The sequence below is a fragment of the Schistocerca americana genome, chromosome 2, assembly GCF_021461395.2.
Source record: "Schistocerca americana isolate TAMUIC-IGC-003095 chromosome 2, iqSchAmer2.1, whole genome shotgun sequence".
NCBI classification, from domain to species: Eukaryota; Metazoa; Arthropoda; class Insecta; order Orthoptera; family Acrididae; genus Schistocerca; species Schistocerca americana.
Window position 1 is genome coordinate 974,945,228 of NC_060120.1, and position 23,129 is coordinate 974,968,356.

The following is a 23,129-nucleotide window of genomic DNA, read 5'->3' on the forward strand; positions in this document are numbered from 1 at the left end:
TTCATCAAAAGAGATGCAGGATTTCAGCTAAACACTGCATGGAATCCAATGCTGTCTACTATTAAATTGAAACTGGAGAAACAAGAATTTCCGATTTCAGGCGTGGCGCAGGGTTTTTCACGGTTTTAATTCAGCTTTTAGTTACAGAAACGTTCGGCAACAGAGGCATTCCTTGAGGATGGGACGCTGTTAGCGCTATTTTCGTCCAAACGTAAAAGCTTTTCCACGCATGCGTAGTTCTTTCTCGTTGTCCAAATAAATAAGAACACCGCTGCGCGAATCTCATCGATAGCTAACGCACTTTCCCTTCTTCCGTCTTCACGTTTCTCTGTCACCCATTTATGGATTTTCCTACGTCCCTTCTTACTCTTAGGTGGTAAAGCATGGCCTGAGCTGGGATTCTCTCTTCAGTCATTCTTTGTAGGTAATGTTCTCCAATAAGTTTATTTACGTAAATTTTTCCATTAATTAATTTGTTAAGCATTGTGTGGAACAATGCAAGTTTGTGGGCTTTTCGACGACATGAGTGTGCGTTAATATTGTAAACATCTAGTAATTCTTAATATCCTCATATCTTATATGCTCTTCCCTGCCAACAACTCTAATTTTCCCGGGAAATCCCATTTCTGCTGCCTGTCGTTTACATTTATTACATTCTTTAGCGATCCATGACTCACTTACATATAGCAGTACAGATGTAGCTACGCTTTTTGTAGCTCACATTAATTTTTTTTTCAAAATTGTTGTATCATCTGCATACGTAAGAATATTAACGTAATTATTTCTATTAATCTTTATAGAACGATTTACGTCTTCTCTCCAATTGTTAATCGTTTATAAATATCATTTATGTATATCAATTAAATAAGGTTATTGACGGGCTATGTCCTCGTTTAAATCCCTTGTGGTAGTAATTTCTTCAGTTTTGTTAATGCCAGCTTTACTTATCATTTTTGTGTCCTTGTGTAAGCTTTTCATAGCTTCAGTAAGATGCATAGGATATCCAGCTTTAGTCATTATACACCGTAGTTTCTTCCTACTGACGCGGTCAAAAATATTTTCGAAGTCTATAAAGCACTTTGTGTCTCTTAGCTGAAGCGTCGTCGTTTTTCTAAAATTATTTTTGTGGTATATATGTTATCACTGTAAGAACAGCCTTTCTGGAAAGAGCTCCAAAAATATGTGTGTGAAAGCTTATGAGACTCAACTACTAAAGTCATCAGTCCCTAAATTATCCTAAAGACAAACACACACACCCATGCCCGAGGGAGGACTCGAAGTCCGCCGGGACCAGCCGCACAGTCCATGACTGCAGCGCGGAACAGCTTCATTTTTCTAATTGGAGAGTCTCTGTTATGGTTATTATTTTCCCAAATTTGGTATTGGTTGTGTTTACGAGGATCTTCACTGATATTCTTCTGAACTTTTTTTAAAAAAATGACTCAATTTCTGAAATATTCAAATAGTTCACTATTGTACACCAGTGGCAACATTCTTTAATGAATATACCAAAGGATTGCAGAAAATACCACAATAACCTGACGATATTGAAGAGTGGCTTCGTAGAACTTTCTTAGCCTTCCGCAACGTTATCTGGCTGCAAATCCGTGAAGTATATTTGCAACAAATCCGCCGAGAAACCCTCAAAAGTCACGTAACTATTTTTATAGTTTCCAACAACTGTTGAAACGTTTGGATAAGTTCACCGTAGTGGATAAGTATAATTTTGTATGTTTTCTATGAAATATAAAATTTGTAAAATTTCGGTATTTTTTTGTAGCCACCTCGAATGGGCATATAGGACGCAGTTCAGGACTAGGGAAATCTTTACAAGTCGCATTTTCCTCACAAAGTCAGAAACTAAAGTCTTTGACTGTAAAAGACTCCACTTCAAAGGGCCGGTATATACGTGTTATGCACCAGAGTTCTTCCCTGTTTGCACCTGATCGAGTGAGTCGTCCGTTATTTTTTAAATTTATGACTGCCAGTACGGGCTCGTATTTCGTTACCTCTGCTGCATAAAGTGTCTACGATACACATACGACCGCTGCTGGCCCCCAAAACCGAATTTAACAACCCATAAATACGCGATTCAATTTTCCTCTGTCCTGGCTGCTGCTATAAAAATTTTTCACACGAGCTGTTTTACAGGCCTCGGAAGACGAACTAAAAGACTTTTCCTCAGTCTCTATTAGCTCTGAAGTTTAAGAAATTGCGTTACAAGAAATAACAGATGCATTTTTTTTTAACTTGCCACCACATCCACAGTGCGGAAAGCACTCATGGCATCTCTTGTGAATCAGTGGGTTCCTGACTGAGGGAACTTAATCGTGATAAAACTGTTGCAAATATTATTATCCCAGTTCTTACAGACTACTTAAATCTCTCCTTCCTTAGTGGAGCATAGCCTACTGAGTAAAAACAAACTTAAATTGTCCAGTGCTGACGAACCATACGCCAATATCACCAGATGATTAAACTCTGTTCAGCATGTTAGCTGCGGTACCTAAAGCCTTAGAGTACGTGGGTTATGAACAGCTGAAAGTCTACTGTAAAACCTATTACAGGTACAATAAATATCAAACAAGCTTCTTCGAACATCACAGCACAGTAACTGAATTAATCAAAGTGACTGACGACATTTAACATACCATTGACAGAGGTATTTGATTTCAAGGATTTTAATTATTTAGATTTTAATACATTACTTATAGTAAAGAAGGAGCTGACTTTCTCGAACAGTACAAAACTGCTGTTCAACAGCTGCCTTGTAACTAGAAATCAACGAGTTCTATATGAGTGAGAGGCAACGGCCTTTCCGCAGTGGATACACCGGTTCCCATGAGATCACTTGGATGGGTGACCATCCAGCCGCCATGCGCTGTTGCCATTTTTCCGAGCACACTCAGCCTCGTGATGCCAATTGAGGAGCTACTCGGCCGAATAGTAGCGACTCCGGTCAAAGAAAACCATCATAACGACTGAGAGAGCGGTGTGCTGACCACACGCCTCTCCTATCCGCATCCTGAGCTGAGGATGACACGGCAGTCGGATGATCCCGATGGGTCACTTGTGGCCTGAAGACGGAGTGCCTGCTTTTCTATGAGTGAGAGAGGTCGTCATTGAAACATGTTCTCTCACGAGTTCCTCGGGATTCAGCCCTTTCTCCATGCCTTTCTTGCTGTATATCAGTGATATACTTCCGTCATAAGAAGTCACCCTAGTTCTACCAACGGCCTTGTCAAAGAGGGCGGAGGTACGGACTGAGGTTCAGGGCCTACCTTATTCTAGGGGTGGGAAACTGCCCCTAAAGGTGGAAGAATCAACAGTGATCAACGGCATGAGGATGCAGAAGGCAATGGAAACCACTGCAATAAAGACACATAACGTGTATCTACAGGAAATGTGACTTGTAACTGAAAAGTGTCATGATGATCTCTCCATTGGCAAAATATTACGGAACAGCCAAATGGCTCTGAGCACTATGGGACTTAACATCTATGGTCATCAGTCCCCTAGAACTTACAAGGGAACCTCCCCATCGCACCCCCCTCAGATTTAGTTATAAGCTGGCACAGTGGATAGGCCTTGAGAAACTGATCACAGATCAATCGAGAAAACAGGAAGAAGTTGTGTGGAACTATGAAAAATACGCAAAATATACAAACTGAGTTGTCCATGCGCAAGATAAGCAACATCAAGTATACTCTTGGCTCAGTAGCGCCGTGGTCCCGTGGTTAGCGTGAGCAGCTGCTGAACGAAAGGTCCTTGGTTCAAATCTTCCCTCGAGTGAGAAGTTTAATTTTTTATTTTGAGACAATTATCAAAGTTCAGGTACTCACACATAATCAACTTCGCTCTCCAAAATTCCAGTCCATGTTCAGATTTGCTTGGACATATGCAGGATTTGACGGTCTACACGCGGAAGAATTTGAAAACGTTAAAAACATATGTTTTGACAGAGCACAGGGAAAACTGTGCGACTGTGAAACTGTTGCATTTATTTGTTGCAGTTTATGTGACAAACTCTTATATTTTCATCACTTTTTTGGGAGTGATTATCACATCCACAAGAAAACCTAAATCGGGCAAGGTAGAAGAATCTTTTCACCCATTCGCCAAGTGTACAAGTTGGGTGGGTCGACAACATATTCCTATCATGTGACGCACGTGCCGTCACCAGTGTCGTATAGAATATACCAGAGGTGTTTTCCTGTTGAGGAACTGGTTGACCTTTGATATTGCGATCAAATGTTTTCGGTTCCCATTGGAGACGCACGTCCTTTCGTCTACTAATCGCACGGTTTTGCGGTGCGGTCGCAAAATACGGACACTTAACTTATTACAGTGAACAGAGACGTCAATGAACGAACGGACAGATCATAACTTTGCGAAAATAAAGAAGGCAAAATTTTCACTCATGGGAAGACTTGGAGCGAGGACCTTTCGTTCCGCAGCTGCTCTCGCTAACCACGAGTCCACGGCGCAACTGAGCCCACATCGTACTTAATGTTGCATATCTTGCGCATGGACTACTCAGTTTGTATATTTTGCTTATTTTTTTCATTGTTCCACACAACTTCTTCCTGTTTTCTCGATTGAGCTGTGTTCAGTTTTTCAAGGCCTATCCACTGTGACAACTTATAACTAAATCTGAGGGGGGTGCGATGGGGAGGTTCCCTTGTTAGAACTACTTAAACCTAACTAACCTAAGGACATCACACAATACCCAGTCATCAAGAGGCAGAGAAAATCCCTGACCCCGCTGGGAATCGAAACCGGGAACCCGGGCGCGGGAAGCGAGAACGCTACCGCACGACCACGAGCTGCGGACACGGAACAGTCCCCCATTTGGACCTCCAGGAGGGGACTGCCAACTGGGAGTCTACCATGAGAAAAAGATTGAATAATCAACGAAAGGATAACGTTCTACGAGGCGGGGCGTGGAATGTTAAAAGCTTGAACGTGGTAGGGCAACTAGAAAATTGTAAAAGGGAACTGAAAAGGCTGTCTAGATACAGTACGGATCAGTGAAGTGAAATGGGAAGAAGACACGGATTTATGGTCAGGTGAGTATAGGGTAATATCAGCAGCAGCACAAAATGGTATTACGGGAGTAGGATTCGTTATGAAAAGGAAGGTAGAGCAGAGAGTGTGTTACTGTGAACAGTTTAGTGATAGGGTTATTCTTATCACAATCGACAGCAAGCCAACACCGACAACGATAATTGAAGTATATATGACGTCGTCACAAGCTGAAAAGATAGAGAAAGTATATGAGGGTACTGAAAGGCTAATACAGTATGTAAAGGGAGACGAAAATCTGATAGGCATAGGAGACGGGAATGCAGTTGTAGGGGAAGGAGCAGAAGAAAAGGTTACAGGAGAGTATGGCCTTAGGACAAGGAATGAAAGAGGAGAAAGACCATCCTTCTGTAACAAGTTTCAGCTAATTATACCGAATATTCGGTTCAAAAATCACAAGAAGAGGAGGTATACTTGGAAAAGGCCGGGTCATACGGAACGATTTCAGTTAGATTACATCATGGGCAGACAGAGATTCCGAAATCAGTTACTGGATGGTATGGCATACCCACGAGCAGATATAGACTCAGATCACATTTCTAAAAAGGGCCATCACAGAAGTTGGAAAGAAAAACATAAGTTCAAAGAACGTAACTGCGAAGAAGCCATGGGTAACAGAAGAAATACCTCATTTGGTCGATGAAAGGAGGAAGTACAAAAATGTTCCGGGAAACTCAGGAATACAGAAATACATGTTGCTGAGGAATGAAATAAATAGGAAGTGCCATTGTATCGCAGTGGAACATGGACAGTAGGAAAACCGGAACGGTAGAGAATCGAAGCATTCGAGATGTGGTGGTACAGACGAATGTTGAAAATTAGGTGGACTGATAAGGTAAGGAATGAGGAGGTTCAGCGCAGAATCGGAAGGGAAACGAATATGTGGAAAACACTGATAATGAGAAGAGACAGGATGATAGAACATCTGTTAACACACGAAGGAATGACTTCCATGGTAGTCGAGGGAGCTGTAGAAGGCAAGAACTCTAGAGGAAGACAGATTGGAATACATCCAGCAAATAACTGAGGATGTCGGTTGTAAGCGCTACTGTAAGGTGAAGAGATTGGCACAGGAGAGGATTCTTGGCGGGCCGCATCAAACCAGTCAGAAGACTGGTGACCCAAAAAGAAATCGATGATATTTTGTACTTCGGTTTTGTACATACCACTTATATGGGATGACTTCGAGTAGTCCTAAGCACTAGACCTAAGTTGCTGCCTGGGTCTCAAACATAACTCAAAGAAATAACGAGGCATCTTCACATCACATCGAAAGTCGATCAGTGAAAGTTTTCGTGAGACAACTTCGCTTGTATTCATGTAACTGATTCCTCCGTCGCATCTTGGTGCAACAACATAATTATAAATCAAAATCACAATATTGTCTATGTTCTACAGAATTAATTTGTTTTCTTAACCGGTTTTTGGCCATCATCAGAGCTTAACTACCGTCGTCAAAGAAGGTACAAGATGTTACTCATTATGAGTCAGGCATGATCACAGATTAAATGTCCTTTTTGACAGTGCAGTAGTTATGTAATTAAAAGCTACAATTTAAACAGTAAATAACAGAAAAGGAGAAAGACAGAAAAAACAGTAACACTAATTTCGAAAAAAATGCCTCCACAGAAATTTACATTACATTCACAGCCACAATAAAATAAATTTATTACTTCAGAAGGATATTAAAGGAAACGTGAAGAGGGATTAGATACGGAAAGTGATGCAGAAACAGAGTAAAATATAGAACTGACACTTATAACCACAGAATATACGGATACATAGACAATCACAATAAAATAAATAAATTCACGAAAAATAGAGGATTGTAATGCTATTGACAATGTGAAAAGTTTTGGTAAAGTGTGAAGAATGACTGGAGTTTAGAAGAGATGGAACCAAATTAAGCTATCACAAAAGAGCAAAATATCTTGGACTTATCTTTGACGTGTATTTAAATTGAGAAGAGCAAACTGTCACAGTATGCAAGAAGTCTCTCTCTTTCCTGCATGGATTCCTCAATTTAGAAAAATATTTCACCAAAAATAAAACAAAGCTGGTCCACTCTTTAAACCTACGGGTCTTTTACTACTCCTATGTAGTTCGAAGCTACATAAATCACGAAAACTCCACACGCTGCAAGCTACCCATGAACGCCTGCGGAAGATCTGTATGCAACATTCGGTTGTCTGGTCACTTCAGAACGTCTTATTCTCAGTTATGGTGGATGCGACACGACAGACTCGGTCGTCAGTCACTAACTGAAATACGAGGTCTGTAAATCCAGCATCTTAAGGTGCGTTTCTACCTATGAAGCTTTCCGTGGGTGCATGCGGCAGTTTCATGAAAACGCGAGAACATCCCTTATTTTTACCTATTTCTGTTTTCTTGCCTCCATCTGTTAAACTTAACCTGCTATTTCCTTCTATTCTCCTGCCAGCTCAACTTAATGTCCAGATTTGATTCCTTTTACATAACTGCCATACATTTCTGTTTCTGTTGTTGCTTCGTGTAGTGTTAAATAGACTGAAACTGCTATTTTACATATTCATGGCTATATAATGGGTGATAAAAAAGTCAGTATAAATTTGAAAACTGAATAAATCACGGAATAATGAAGCTAGAGAGGTACAAATTGACACACATGCTTGGAATGACATGGGGTTTTATTAGAACCCATAAATACAAACGTTCAAAAAATGTCCGACAGATGGCGCTTCATCTGATCAGAATAGCAATAATTAGCATAACAAAGTAAGACAAAGTAAAGATGATATTCTTTAAATGAAATGCTGAATATGTCCACCATCATTCCTCAACAATAGCTGTAGTCGAGGAATAATGTTATGAACAGCACTGTAAAGCATGTCCGGAGTTATGGTGAGGCATTGGCGTCGGATGTTGTCTTTCAGCATTCGTAGAGATGTCGGTCGATCACGATGCACTTGCGACTTCAGGTAACCCCTAAGCCAATAATCGCACGGACTGAGGTCTAAGGACCTGCGAGGCCAAGCATGACGAAAGTGGCAGCTGAGCACACGATCATCACCAATCGAAGCGCGCAAGAGATCTTTCACGCATCTAGCAATATAGGGTTTTTTTTTCGGTTCTAATAAAACCCCATGTCATTCCAAGTATGTGTGTCAATTTTTACCTCTCTATCTACATTATTCATTGGTTTATTAAGTTTTCAAATTTATACTGACTTTCTGATCACCCAGTATATTGCCATTAGTGTTTATATCAAGTACTTCGCATGTTGTAATGATTATAACATTCGTTATTATTACTATATTGATTATTATTGTTATTACTGTTATTAGAGAAGGTCCAAATGTGGGCAGTGGTCTAAGTATGTGCTAGGACGCGTGGGGGCGCAGAAAGTGCTGCCATCTGTCCATGGCACTTGTAAGACCGTCCTCCACCAATACGACTGAAAACAACTGGTTAGGCGAACGCATGTTGTTTGGCTGCAGTGAGATTTTCGGCCTGAAAACTTCGATTCTGTGGATTGCCCTCTATCGACAGGTACGTGCTTAACCATTGTTTTTAGAATTTGACTTAGCTCTAAATGCAATTCGTTTGACGAACTGTATTACTGATATATTAAAGTATCTCTTTCCCAGTTTTCATTATTCTGTCTGTATTTCGTAATGACCGTTAGGGCCACGTTGCAGGAACCACAGTGTTGTCCAAATATGGGTTACCATGATGGTTCAAATGGTTCAAATGGCTCTGAGCACTATGCGCCCTAACTTCTGAGGTCATCAGTCGCCTAGGACTTAGAACTAATTAAACCTAACTAACCTAGGGACATCACACACATCCATGCCCGAGGCAGGATTCGAACCTGCGACCGTAGCGGTCACGCGGTTCCAGACTGAAGCGCCTAAGCCGCTCGGCCACACCGGCCGGCGGTTACCATGAAGTCTCTAACTATAACCTAGTCCATATTAAGAGCAATTTTAGTTGAAATCTACTCAAAATTTGTTTTTCAGGATGCCACGTAACAAGCCTAAATACCAACCAAGGGCAAAAGGAAGACGTGGGACTCTTTGAAGATGGCTGAAACCATAATTACTGTGAGGGGGAAGAAAATGGGAACTGTAAAGGCTGCAAAAGTATATGATGTTCCCCTCTCTACCCTGCAGACTCTACGTAAGAAAACAGATCTTATATCAGTTGCTGCTCTCAGCGCTAAGCTAGGTGGGTCTTCTATTTTAGGACCAGGAGAAAGACATCAAAGCACCCTTCACCACTATCGCAGCCGGTAGGAGCTGGTCAGATCTTTTTCTAAATCGTCATTCTTCTAGACCGTCGATCGACCCTCAGCCAGGTTCGTCGCGAGCGGATAACAAAGAAACTCCAACGGTAAACCTACCAACAAATTCAGGGTTATCCTCTGCTGAGCCACGAACGTTATTTGAATTTCCTCTGCTGATTCCTTCCTCATCACGGGCACAATCAGAAACTTTGTCTCTATTAGCCCTTTTAACATTTCCCCACCACCAACAATGTCAAAGAAAACCAGCAGTAGAGGTCGGAAATCTGCAAAACCTTGCTTGACTGTAGGATCACCACAGGAGAATGAGTTCAAAAGCTCCTTGGATAGGTCATTGTAGAAGAAGAGACAGCTAACTTTTCCTGGTCAAAAATTGAAGCAAATTCAAAAATCAAGTAGAGAACGGAAGAGAAACAAAAAAAAATCTGTGGAAGAAAAAGAAAGTAGACCTATCCTCGTCTGATGATCAGGATAAGCCTATCATACACGAGGAGGAAAGTGATTTCGAGCTTCCTGAAGACGGCACGCCTTCTGGGACAGATGTATCGTCCGTATTCTGCAACGGCTCTGGACGCCAACGGATCAATTTGGATTCAGTGTATCTAGTGCCGTATGTGGGAGCATACTGAATGTGCAGGGATGTGGGGTTTATATTTGTGATTTTGTGTGTGTGTGTGTGTGTGTGTGTGTGTGTGTGTGTGTCTGTGTGTGTGTGGTCTTCAGTCCTGAGACTGCAGCTCTCCATGCTACTCTATCCTGTGCAAGCTTCTTCATCTCCCAGTACTTACTGCAACCTACGTCCTTCTGAATCTGTTTAGTGTATTCATCTCTTGGTCTCCCTCTATGATTTTTACCCTCCACACTGCCCTCCAATGCTAAATTTGCGATCCCTTGTTGCCTCAGAACATGTTCTACCAACCGGTCCCTTCTTCTTGTCAGGTTGTGCCACAAACTCCTCTTCTCCCCAATTCTATTCAATACCTCCTCATTAGTTATGTGATCTACCCATCTAATATGTACTAATTTGTGATTATTCCAAATAAACTTTCATTTAAGACTTATTTATAAACATTTTTCCTTCATTTTAAAGATAGCTCATATTTGGACTCAAGGAAAAAATCTGCGTTTTTGTACTGGTTTTTTGAATAAATCATTTAAAAGAAGAACGTTTTTAATTATTTAATCCCCCATAACTTTGGTGGGCATTTTACTGTACCATCCCAGGGTTTCTTCAATAATTCAATCATTAACAAAAACGTGTTAGTGTGTAAAAACTTTTATTCAATCATACACAGAAAAATGTTACCGTGAAAAAACTTAGCTAGCATATATTTGGACCACCTTCTCTATATATTTTTCATATCCAACAAAAAAGATAATGTGCAGTTATTAAGGATATCTGGTCAGTTGTAAGAGAGTGGCTGATGATTCAAATCTTGGAAAATGTAATAAAAGCGTAAATAGATAAATAATTCCTTTTCAAATGATTTATTGTCCTGTTAATATAGATCTGTACTATCAGTCATGGATTCACTTTAGTTAGTGGCAGACGATCTCTGAAGTTTTTAGCAACTCTAGCGGAACAGGCGTTTGTTGCATGTATGATTCAAGAAATAAATGTATGGGTGCCAAAAGGAGACACCTCTAAGTTGTTTGTAAGAAATTATGGAACCTGTAGAGCGTCTCCCAGTGATAAAAAGACATGATTGGCAAGTCAGTAGTCATCTGTTCAGATTTTCAGTTTCGTGTCTTCTCACCAGTCTCAGCTGACCACTGGTGCCCCTGAAACGACGAAATTCCGGTGGCTCCTGTTGTCGCCTTGGCCAACTAGGTTGCTGCTCCAGCAGGTAATCTGAAGGCTTTCGGGCTGACGTCTGCAGTCTGCAAGCGAAGCCGTAGCGTGATATTACGACGTCACACAGCGTTGGAGCTTTCTCAACGCCATGCACGGTGATCCATTGGTATGTACTAATGTACTATGCTGTCTCAAGTCGTGTATTCGGCTGGTCCTGGCTCCATCGACAGTTAGGCCCTGGCATGCGGAAGTGCCTGCAGGAATGATTAGGAACACAGGCACGGGCTGGCCTACTCAGCTGTCAGCAATAAGCACCGCGAGATGTGATGGTGTTGCAAGAGCTCTACATCAGTGACGTGGTAGGCGGAAAATACGAAGTCATTATTACTTGGATGTTGCGCTCGCGTAACAACGTATTCGCGGGAAGTGCTGGAATGTCTAATACATGCATATAACTTCGCTGTAATACACATTGAATCGAGCTCTTCGGTATAAACAATATACTTGAAGATCCTAATGACCAAGTACTCTGAGCTGGAGAACTGAGGTATTCATGGAGGCGACTCTGAGCTGGAGAACTGACGTATTCATGGAGACGGGTGGGAGGCAGTGACATGAAGCTCTGTTTCTTCAAATATGTTCAAATGGGACTTAACTGCTAATGTCATCAGTCCCTAAGCTTAAACACTACTTGACCTAAATTATCCTAAGGACAAACACACACACCCACGCCCGAGGGAGGACTCGAACCTCCGCCGGGACCAGCCGCACAGACTATGACTGCAGCGCCTAAGACCGCTCGGCTATTCCCGCGCAGCCTCTGTTTCTTATGATCGAGTGTGGCCCGCTTCTTTACTAACATTCAGTGATCCTTGTTCTGCTTTATTTACTTGACCCTCGTTCTGCTTTGTTGGCTTAAGAATTTTTTACAGGCAATTAAGTGTACTGCCAAGTCACCAATCGGTGTCATTAGTCCTAGATATCACTCACTGCTCCACATAGGACTGGTTAGTAGACCCGCAACTGAGCACCTCCCCAGGTGGCGGATAGGGGAATGCCTCCTAGATATAGGTGGTACCGAGGAAATGAAATACTCGGAGCGGACCAAAACTACTAATAGCGTCTGTTCCCATAGTGGACGGCTACAAAAGGCGTCTGTTCCACATGTCAGTGGCCGGCTCAACCAACCTCCAGATCTGGAAAGTGAGGTGGTACTCGACAGCATGCCATATATCCAACTACTAAACATCATGAGTGTACAACGAGAAAAATCTCATTACCCAGGGCCGCAGTCAATAGACGTGGATTGTCGTGAGCATCGGATACCGGGGGCTCACGGAGAAGAATCGGAGCTTCTCAAACTCCCTCAAGACCAAACGCAAACACTACATCGGCACACTCAACGTGAACACATTGATGAAGACGGGAAAGATGAAACAACAGCCGGCCGGAGTGGCCGTGCGGTTCTAGGAGCTACAAAAAAATGGCTCTGAGCACTATGGGACTCAACTGCTGAGGTCATTAGTCCCCTAGAACTTAGAACTAGTTAAACCTAACTAACCTAAGGACATCACAAACATCCATGCCCGAGGCAGGATTCGAACCTGCGACCGTAGCGGTCTTGCGGTTCCAGACTGCAGCGCCTTTAACCGCACGGCCACTTCGGCCGGCCTCTAGGAGCTACAGTCTGGAACCGAGCGACCGCTACGGTCGCAGGTTCGAATCCTGCTTCGGGCATGGATGTGTGTGATGTCCTTAGGTTAGTTAGGTTTAATTAGTTCTTAGTTCTAGGCGCCTTATGACCTCAGAAGTTAAGTCGCATAGTGCTCAGAGCCATTTGAACCATTTTTGAACCATGAATCAACAAACAGACAAAGTCGAAAAATTTCAAATCAAAATATGTGCACTGCAAGAAACAAGATTCACAGACGAAGACCATTTCAACACGGAGAACCTTAGAATATATAAAGGAAAACCATCGAGACAACTGAAAACCTATGGATTTTTGGCACAGGATTTGCAGTACACAGGTTCATCACGGACAGCACAATCGACTTTTCGTCACCAAACGATAGAATCAGCACCATCACATTGAAATCAGCCAACAAATCCCACACAATAATCGACGCGCATTCACCGACTAATGACTACAACAGGAAAAACCCGGACGAAATTGGTAACTTCTGGACGACAATGGAAGAAACTATCAGGAAAATTCCTGCGCGTAGAGTCAAAATAATACTGGGAGACTTCAACGCTAAACTCGGCAAAGAAAAGGAATACATACATACCACAGGAAAACACACTCCACACAAGGGCACAAACAAAAATGGAAAACACGTGATAGACTCTTGCAAAAGCCACGACCTCGCTATTACGTCAACAAAGTTCAAGAAACCAACACGGAAACTTACCACATGGAAATTCCCAGCGGAAAGCAAGAACTACAAATCGAGCACGTAATAGTCCACAAAGACTCACGAAAAGAAATTTAGAACATAGATACACGTAAAGGCTACTTCGACTCAGATCACCACCTACTACAAATCGGGATTCATCTATTGCCCAAGAAAAAGTTCCAGAAGAACAAAGTTGTTAGACCAGATCTAGAATACCTTACTTTAAACCTGACGGAAATATTACACAAAATTAAAATGGAGGAAACAACAGACCGGATACAAATTTCAGGAAGAATACGAGAGGCCATGAAACTAGCACAAGCACCACGCCCAAGGAAACACCGTTGGTGGAACCACACATGTGACCAAGCTATTGACCAACGACTCAGTGCATGGAAAAAATTTAGTAGCCATAAGTCCCCAGAGAATTGGATGAACATCCTGAAAACACAGAAATAATCAAGCAAAATCATTCGCAGTGAAAAGCGACAGTATGATAAACGGCGACTGACAGTAATTGAATCGGACTTCACGAAGAAGAATACAAGAAACTTCTACAGAACGTTCAGAGAAAATATGAATGGATATCATCCACCAAACTTGTGCTTCGGAAGAAGCCTAGAAAACAGTACCAAAAATAATTCTGACATTCTGGCGAACTACTTTCGAAAACTCCTCAACACGTACCCCCCTATGAAGAACTGATGACAGAAACGAGTACGTACAATCCAAATAGTGAACCACCAACTCTAGAAGATGTTAAAGAAATAATCAAGTCACTCAAGAATCGTAGGACACTAGGAGAAGACGGCATCATCGCGGAAATCTGGAAATTACAAGACTCAGAACTCGCCAAAGACATCCACAGGATCTTGAAGGATATCTGGGAGATTATGAAAATTCCTGACGACTAGAAAACTGCCCTGATACACTCACTACACAAAAAAGGTGAAAAGACTGATCAGAACAACTACAGAGGAATATACCTACTACCGGTCACATACAAGATCCTCTCTAAAGCTTTACTAAACAGACTAGAATGCCAGGCCGACCACTTGATTGGGGAATACCAAGCAGGCTTCTGTAAAGGACGGTCTTGTGCGGAACAAATTTGGAACCTGAAAATGATTTTACAACACAAACAAAACCTAATCATTACCTTTGTCGACTTCAAAAAGGCATATGACTCAATCGACCGGAAAACTCTCTTCAAAATTCTAGCTGAATACAAAGTAGACAACAAAACACGGACTATCGTAGAGCAAACCTTGACCAACACGACCTCCAAAGTAAAGTTCTTTGGGGAACTATCAGAGCCCTTTGATATTCACAAGGTGTCCATCAAGGCGATGGTCTCTCAGCTCTCCTTTTCAATCTAGTGTTACGTAAGGTAATAAAAGAATGGGAAATATCACAACAGGGTATAACCTTGGGAAACCTACAGATTAAATGGCTGGCTTTTGCAGACGATTTGGCGATTGTCACGAAAGGTATAAATGAAACAAAAGAAGCTATTCAAAAACTACACGAAATCGCTTCCGAAACTGGACTAGAGATCTCTTACGAAAAGACGCAGTTTATGAGCACAAAGAAGCTCTCATCACTGAACACAAAGTACAGCACGATTTAGAAAAGGGTAAACTTCAAATGCCTTGGCGAAACAGCACAAATGAGCGGACATAACAGAGACTCAAACGAAGAAAGAAAACTAAGCTGGACAAGGCAAGGCATACAAAGCAGTGGAATCATTACAACAAAACGTCTATCTCACAAAAAGCCAAATTACGCCACTACGACACGGTGGTGCTCCCCGAAGCAATAGAGCAGCAGAGACCACACTAATCCTAGGGCATACACGTATCAGACAACTACAAAAAGTAGAACGGAAAATAGCGACCGTAAGATGGAAGTTTGGGCAGCAAGGAAGACAGCAAAAGGAATTGGCCATGTAGTTTAGTCCAGCTTCGCACTTTAAGGGCAAAACACCAATAATATGAACATCCAGTCACCCTCACACACACACACTATATATATATATATATATATATATATATATATATATATATATATATATTGCTGTATGTGTACCTTGCGGTTGGCGATTGACGGCAATGTAACAACGTATGCTCATGTGCTCGACCGTCTTTACAGTGTTGACAGTTTGTTTCTGCTGCAATACTGTGTTATCACCTCTGCCTGGTTTTTTTTCAGTGGCAGTACTAGCGTGAATTTGAAAGTTTTAATTTCGTGCCTTTTTCTTCTCTGTGGCTTAATACCATGGAGGAAATTTAGGGCTTAGCACCCTTAGACGACGACGTCTAGCTCCATTATGGGTAAGAAATCGAAGGTGTCATTTTAAAAGAAATCTAGGAATATCTTCGCTACTGCTGACATCTGAAGTGTTATTCTGTGTGATGTTCTGGTCGTGGCTGTCTGCGCGATTGCCGTTCGCGATGACAACCAGCTGTGATGCATATAAAATTATGCCTATCTTCGATTAGATGCAAATTTCAAGGTGCGTGTGAAATTGGGGAGAGTGCTCTCCCGAAATTGGTTATGTGTTAAAGAAATGAAAAGCCAGCCTTCCAGCCAGAGTTTGAGTTGTTTACGATTACAAATTATCACACGACTGGATTCCCAGCATCCACTACGGTTTAAAGTAAAAATCTAAAAGTGGAAGTAAAGTTCCGTGTTCTGACTCTAATTGGTCGATAAGGCCCCTACTGACTGCCACTTCATCCTTTACCAAAGGCGTCATTGGGTGTGGTATAGAACGGCGTTTACTTAGCACTCCACTCTCCTAGTGGTTGTCATTTTTTTTTGTTTTAAACGGCTACTAATCAATCAAGTAGTTCGTCAGTTGGTCTCACGAAGGTGAGTGCACCAGGTACCAGTTCTCTCACCAAAAAAAAATAAAAATAAAAAATAAAAAAATTAAAAAAAGATCGCTGGTAGTACCAGAAATCGAACCCACGTCCTCTGCATGATAGTCAGACGCGATGAAAGCTCAGATACAGAGGCGGATATAGTCCAAATATTATTAAACCTAATACTGGGAAGTCACTAAGTAAACCTTTGATCACGAAAAATATCAGAGTCATCTCGAAGATGAGAGAATTTCTGTTAAAGACAGCGCCGGTGTAAAAGATAGTTCTTAGGTAGCAGATATTTTTAATAATTATTTTTTTGACATTGCTGTGAGAATTGGTACAAATTGTTCAGAAGAGAAAGCAGAAACACTAAACTGAAGAAGCAGTTCTGAAGAATCTGAGTGAAATTAAAATCGATCACACTCTCCCGTCTGAAATAAGGAATATCATCATTACTCTAAAAAGTAAAAGTTCATACTGGGTCAATAATTTCTCCATCGAGAGACTAAAAGGTTGTGGCCATACAACATGTAATGTTCCGAGTTAATTATGTAATTCAACAATGATTCAAGGTGTTCTTATAGACAGGTAAAAATATGCCATTGTCTGCACCCTTTACAAGAGGTGTGGCTCCACATTCATCAGTAACTATCACCCAGTGTCACGTTCTACATTTCTAAAATTTTTGAGAAGGTAAAGTACTCCAGGGTTGTCATCCGTCTGTGTACTAATTGGATACTGAGCGAGTCACAATTTAAGTTTCAAATGCGCTGCCTTACTGAGTTTGCTATTTGTACAGTTACTGATAAATGACACAATCTTTAACTGTTAAAACATTACCACATTGAATCTTCCGTTGCTTATCAAAGGCGTTTGGTTGTCTCATTCATAACAATCCACTAGACACGTTATGTTTCTGTTGTCTATGTATTTCACAGATCACGCCTGTGATAGATCTTATTTAAGAAACAGAATGCAAAAAGTTACCTTAGGCTGTTCGAATAATGTTTAGAGGGACGCCACATCATCTCCATGGAGGACAATTACACCAGAATTCCTGCTAGAATCGATCATGGGCTCATCGCTGTTCTGACTTTATATTAGTTATCTGCCATTTTATTTGTATCCATAGGCCGAATTAATATTGTTTGCTGTTTGCTGGTGATAAAAGCATTGTTATGAAGCCGAGTAAGGAATGAACAACAGAGAAAACAGTAAACGATGTTTTTGTGAGAGTCACTGAGTGGTTTACATACTCAATAAACTTTAAACTTTGAAAAAGAAAAACCAACAGCTCATACATTTTTGTGCAGTAAAAAATATTACATCTCATTTTAACGTATCAGACCAATGAGCAACAATTACAAGGGAAGAAAATTCTAAGTTTTGATTTGTGCATATTGTTAAACACTTAAAAGTGGGAAAACAATATAGTAGAATTTCTAAAACGTTTAGGTCAGCCTCTTTCGCCACAAGAATAATTGCCAACTTTGTGGAGATGGAAGTTAGTAACGTAAGCATATTTCTTACGGGATACTACTTGGGGGTAACCCCTCATTTGGCAAAAAATACCCATCGCAGAAAAGACAGTAATTAGTATTCGTTTTATAAAAGGAAATTCCTTTTCCACGCTGTAATCTTTATTTATGTTTGCAAAGTACCTTGTTGTGGGGTGTATAAAATGTTAATTCACACACATATTCAAATTATTTAGATTTATTTGAATATCAAAAGTCAGGCAATTAACAATTAAGGCAAAATGATCTTGAGATACTCTCCCTGATAATTAATTCTTCATACACAATAATGAGATCCTGTGACAACTTCTTAACAAACATTTAGTAGTGGCAACCTGTGCGAGTGCAAATCTGATGAATATAACATGAAGGCCGAGGGGAAAACTGAGGATAAATCGTGCAAGTACCAAGTGACTATCGTGAAATTGGTTAGCACAGAATGCAGTTACTGAGGGTAGTATGTGGAACTAATGAAGGTACTGGTAATACGTAGAGTTATTGCGGGTAATATCTAAAATTTTTGAAGGTAAGATGCCACATCTGTTGTGGATTTTGGAAGCAAACTGTTCATGACTTCACCAGGCAAATCTTCAGAGTGAAGCTCTGAAATTATAGAATTATGAAGTGACTTCAATTCCCTACATCCCACACAGCACCTCTGTCTCACGTCTGCTGCGTGGGATTAACCGAGCGGTCTGAGGCGGGAGGTTCGAGGAGGTTCGAGTCCTCCCTCGGGTATGGGTGTGTGTCTTTGTCCTTAAGATAATTTAGGTTAAGTAGTGTGTAAGCTTAGGGACTGATGACCTTAGCAGGTAAGTCCCATAAGATTTCACACACATTTGAACATTTTTTGTCTCACGCCTCACCATAGCGTAGCTGTCAGTGAGAGAAGTATTGGGACCTCAGTCAATGGCAGCATGAGCAGCTCGCTCCTGAGGCTTCATGTCAGATGGTCTGAAAATATTCTAAGACCTCCCATAAGTGTTATACCAGCTATTGGCAGAGGCATACCAAGTTGGTGGAGTGGCAGTTGTGCTCAGGAGATAGGACAAGATCTGAAGTTGATTAACGAGCAAGAAGAAGAAGAAGACGAAGTGAAGTGATTCTGCGTGGGAGCGTGTTACAAGGAAACCTCGTTTTGCCGAATTTTCGATACATGTTCAACTAGATTGACTGTCATTCGTTATTCGTCGCTAATACTTTCCCTCCCCACGGCCACTGAGGCAGCTTCTGTCCAGCGCTGTCATGCTCCTCTGCCATTCCCCAAAAGTTCAGATGAACCAATGTCTGTAAGTCTTACGTCCTTAAAGCGTTTCACTAGGGCTACACCTCTGACAGTATCTCACGGTTTTCGAAGGCTTAGCTGGGGGGCTCTCTTTTCACCTGCAAGCTAGGGGTCTCCAGCGTCTGTCCCAAAAGTTGGCTTTGTACGTCTAGCTAACAACTGTGCCGTGTCGCTAAAAATTTCTCATCACTCCATATCATAAAATCATTTTCGTGATCGGCCACTACGTTAAAACACACGTTTTTTCCATCTGCAAGGCATCGCCAAAGGGTGTGACAAAGGTGTATGTGGAGCCCGGCTGTGGAAATGACCGCCCCATCTTGTTGGCCTTCTAAGAAGGGCTCAGGATGGTGATCCCTGACTGTTCCAGCGGTCACCAATGTGACTATGTCGACTGGTGTGCTTCGAAAACTTTCCCTTATTTCCAACCAGCATTCATATTTGCTTGCATGTAATATCAATTCATTTCTCGATTTCTAATTAAGAATTCGCGTCCAGGGTTGGTCTCTAAAATGAATTTGTATGAATCTACATGCATTGTGTGACTCTTCTGAAAAACTGTCTCGTAACATGCTCCAGGGCCGTTTTGCGTTTTACAGTAAGAAATGAACAGTGGATTTGAATCAGAATAATACACATTTATTTTTGTATGAGTTACACTACTGGCCACTAAAATTGTTACACCACAAAAATGACGTACTACAGACGCGAAATTTAACCGACATGAGGAAGACGCTGTGATACGCAAATGATTAGCTTTTCAGAGCATTCACACAAGGTTGGCGCTAGTGGCGACACCTACAACGTGCTGACATGAGGAAAGTTTCCAACCAATTTGTCATACACAAACAGCAGTTGACCGGCGTTGCCTGGTGAAACGTTGTTGTGATGCCTCGTATAAGGAGGAGAAATGCGTACCGTCACGTTTCCGACTTTGATAAAGGTCGGATTGTAGCCTATCGCGATTGCGGTATATCGTATAGTGACATTGCCGCTCGTGTTGGTCGAGATCCAATGACTGTTAGCAGAATTTGGAATGTGTGGGTTCAGGAGGGTAATACGGAACGCCGTGCTGGATCCCAACGGCCTCCTATCACTAGCAAACGAGATGACAGGCATCTTATCCTCATGGCTGTAACGGATCGTGCAGCCACGTCTCGATCCCTAACAATGGGGACGTTTGCAAGACAACAACCATCTGCACGGACAGTTGGACGATGTTTCCAGCAGCATGGACTATCATCTCGGAGACCATGACTGCGGTTACTCTGGACGCTGCATCACAGACAGAAGCGCCTGCGATGGTGTACTCAACGACGAACCTGGGTGCACGAATGGCAAAACGTCAGTTTTTCGGATGAATCCAGGTTCGGTTTACACTATCATGATGGTCGCATCCGTGTTTGGCGACATGGCGGTGAACGCACATTGGAAGCGTGTATTCGTCATCACCATACTGGCGTATCACCCAGCGTGATGGTATGGGGTGCCATTGGTTACACGTCTCGGTCACCTATTGTTCGTATTGGCGGCACTTTGAACAGTGGACGTTACATTTCAGATGTGTTACAACCCGTTGCTCTACCCTTCATTCGATCCCTGCGAAACCCTACATTTCAGCAGGATAATGCACGACCGCATGTTGCCGATCCTGTACGGGCCTTTCTGAATACAGAAATTGTCCGACTACTGCCCTGGCCAGCACATTCTCCAGATCTCTCACCAACTGAAAACTTCTGGTCAATGGTGGCCGAGCAACTGGCTCGTCACAATACGCCAGTCACTAATCTTGACGAACTGTGGTCTCATGTTGAAGCTTCATCGGCAGCTGTAGCTGTACGCGCCATCCCAGCTCTGTTTGACTCAATGCCCAGGGGATTTCAAGGCCGTTATTACGGCCAGAGGTGATTGTTGTGGGTACTGATTTCTCAGGATCTATGCACCCAAATTGAGTGAAAATGTAATAATATGTCAGTTCTAGTATAAAGTATTTGTCCAATAAATACCTGTTTATCATCTGCATTTCTTATTGGTGTAGAAATTTTAATGGCCAGTAGTGTACTTGATGATCAGAAAACAGTTCACGTAATAACTCTTACATCAAATGACATGTTTTTATTTTAGTACCCCCTACATGAATTCTGCAACTCATCAACTTAGCTGGGTAGAATATCAATTTTTGCTTGTTTATTATTAAACCGTGTACTGCCTTGCCCAAAAGCAGTGTCTGTGTTACGCGCATTTCGTTTCAGCCTAAAGTACCCTTTGTGATCAGCAATTTCTGCTCTCTGCATGTTCACTGCATTGCATGGAAGTATAAGTTTAATTCGCGGTGGGTATGATAAATTATCCCGCACAGGAAGCTGAAATGACAAGTGGCATAAATCAGTTATTTACACGCGATAGCCGGCCGGTGTGGCCTAGAGGTTCTAGGCGCTCAGTCCGGAGCTGCGCGACTGCTACAGTCGTAGGTTGGAATCCTGCCTCGGGCATGGATGTGTGTGATGTCCTTAGGTTAGTTAGGTTTAAGTAGTTCTAAGTTCTAGGGGACTGATGACCTGAGATGTTAAGTCCCATAGTGCTCAGAGCCATTTGACCCATTTTTTTTATAAGTTTAATTGGGTATTGAAATGTATTTCCGCTCTGCCTTGGCAGCGGGAAGACTGGGAGTGTACATTAGCTTTGGTGACACAATGCGAGGATGGGCACTCATAAAAAATGGGGGAATGAACAACGGCACATTCCTGTGTGACCTAAATGACTCGTAGAGCACGCGCAGACGAAGAAACGATGAATCCTGCCCAAAGTTTCTAGAAATACTTGGTGGTTTCTTCTTTAAGCAAGGAAGCCGAAAGGGTGTGATTCTACGTGCTCTGCGGGATGTCTAATTGGACTACAGATTCACGACGAAAGGTGTGACAGTTTAATGGTCAGTTAAGGTTGCGAAAAACTAGGTCGTGGAGCCGTATACTTCGCTGGCGGGGAGGAAGATAGTTTTGGGTTCAAAATGGCTCTATGCTCTATGGGACTCAACTTCTGCCCCCTAGAACTTAGAACTACTTAAACCTAACTAACCTAAGGACACCACACACATCCATACCCGAGGCAGGATTCGAACCTGCGACCGTAGCGGTCTCGCGGTTCCAGACTGTAGCGCCTAGAACCGCACGGCCATTCCGGCGGCCTGATAGTTTTGGGATCTTGGAGACAATGTTCAGATGGTCGAGTCTTGAAGCGCGCAGTCAGATAGCTGAGCTACCGTATAAAGTTCAATCAGATAGTGTTTGGGGGAGTAACAGAGATTATGAAGAATAAATTCGATTCAGAGTTCAAATGGTTCAAATGTCTGCGTGTAGACTCACTGGACCTACCTCTGGAGGTGTGGGGTGTGACTTCGTATGACAGACGGAGCCCTCTCGTGTTTCTCCTACACACCCTGTCTTCAAAATTGTTCGGCAGTCTGGTTATCGACCTGTAGTACAGCCATTCATGAACTGTACTACAGGGGGTGTTTTCCAACAGTATAACGCTTGCCGTATACCACTGTTGTAGCCCAACATGCTCTGCAGAGCGCCAACATCTTGCCTGGACCTGTTCGATCACCAGATCTGTCACGAGCTGAACACATGTGGGACATCATCGGACAACAACTCTAGCGTCATCCACAAACACCATTAACCTCCCTTTTACTGACCGACCAAGTGCAACAGGCATGGAACTCCATCCCAAAAACTGACATCTTACACCTATGTTTGCATTCTACATTCCGGTGTTTCTATTGGTTATTAATGTACCAGCGCCCGCCACTGTGGCCGAGTGGTTTTAGGCACTTCAGTCCGGAACTGCGCTGCTGTTACGGTCGCAGGTTCGAATCCTGCCACGGGCATGGATGTGTG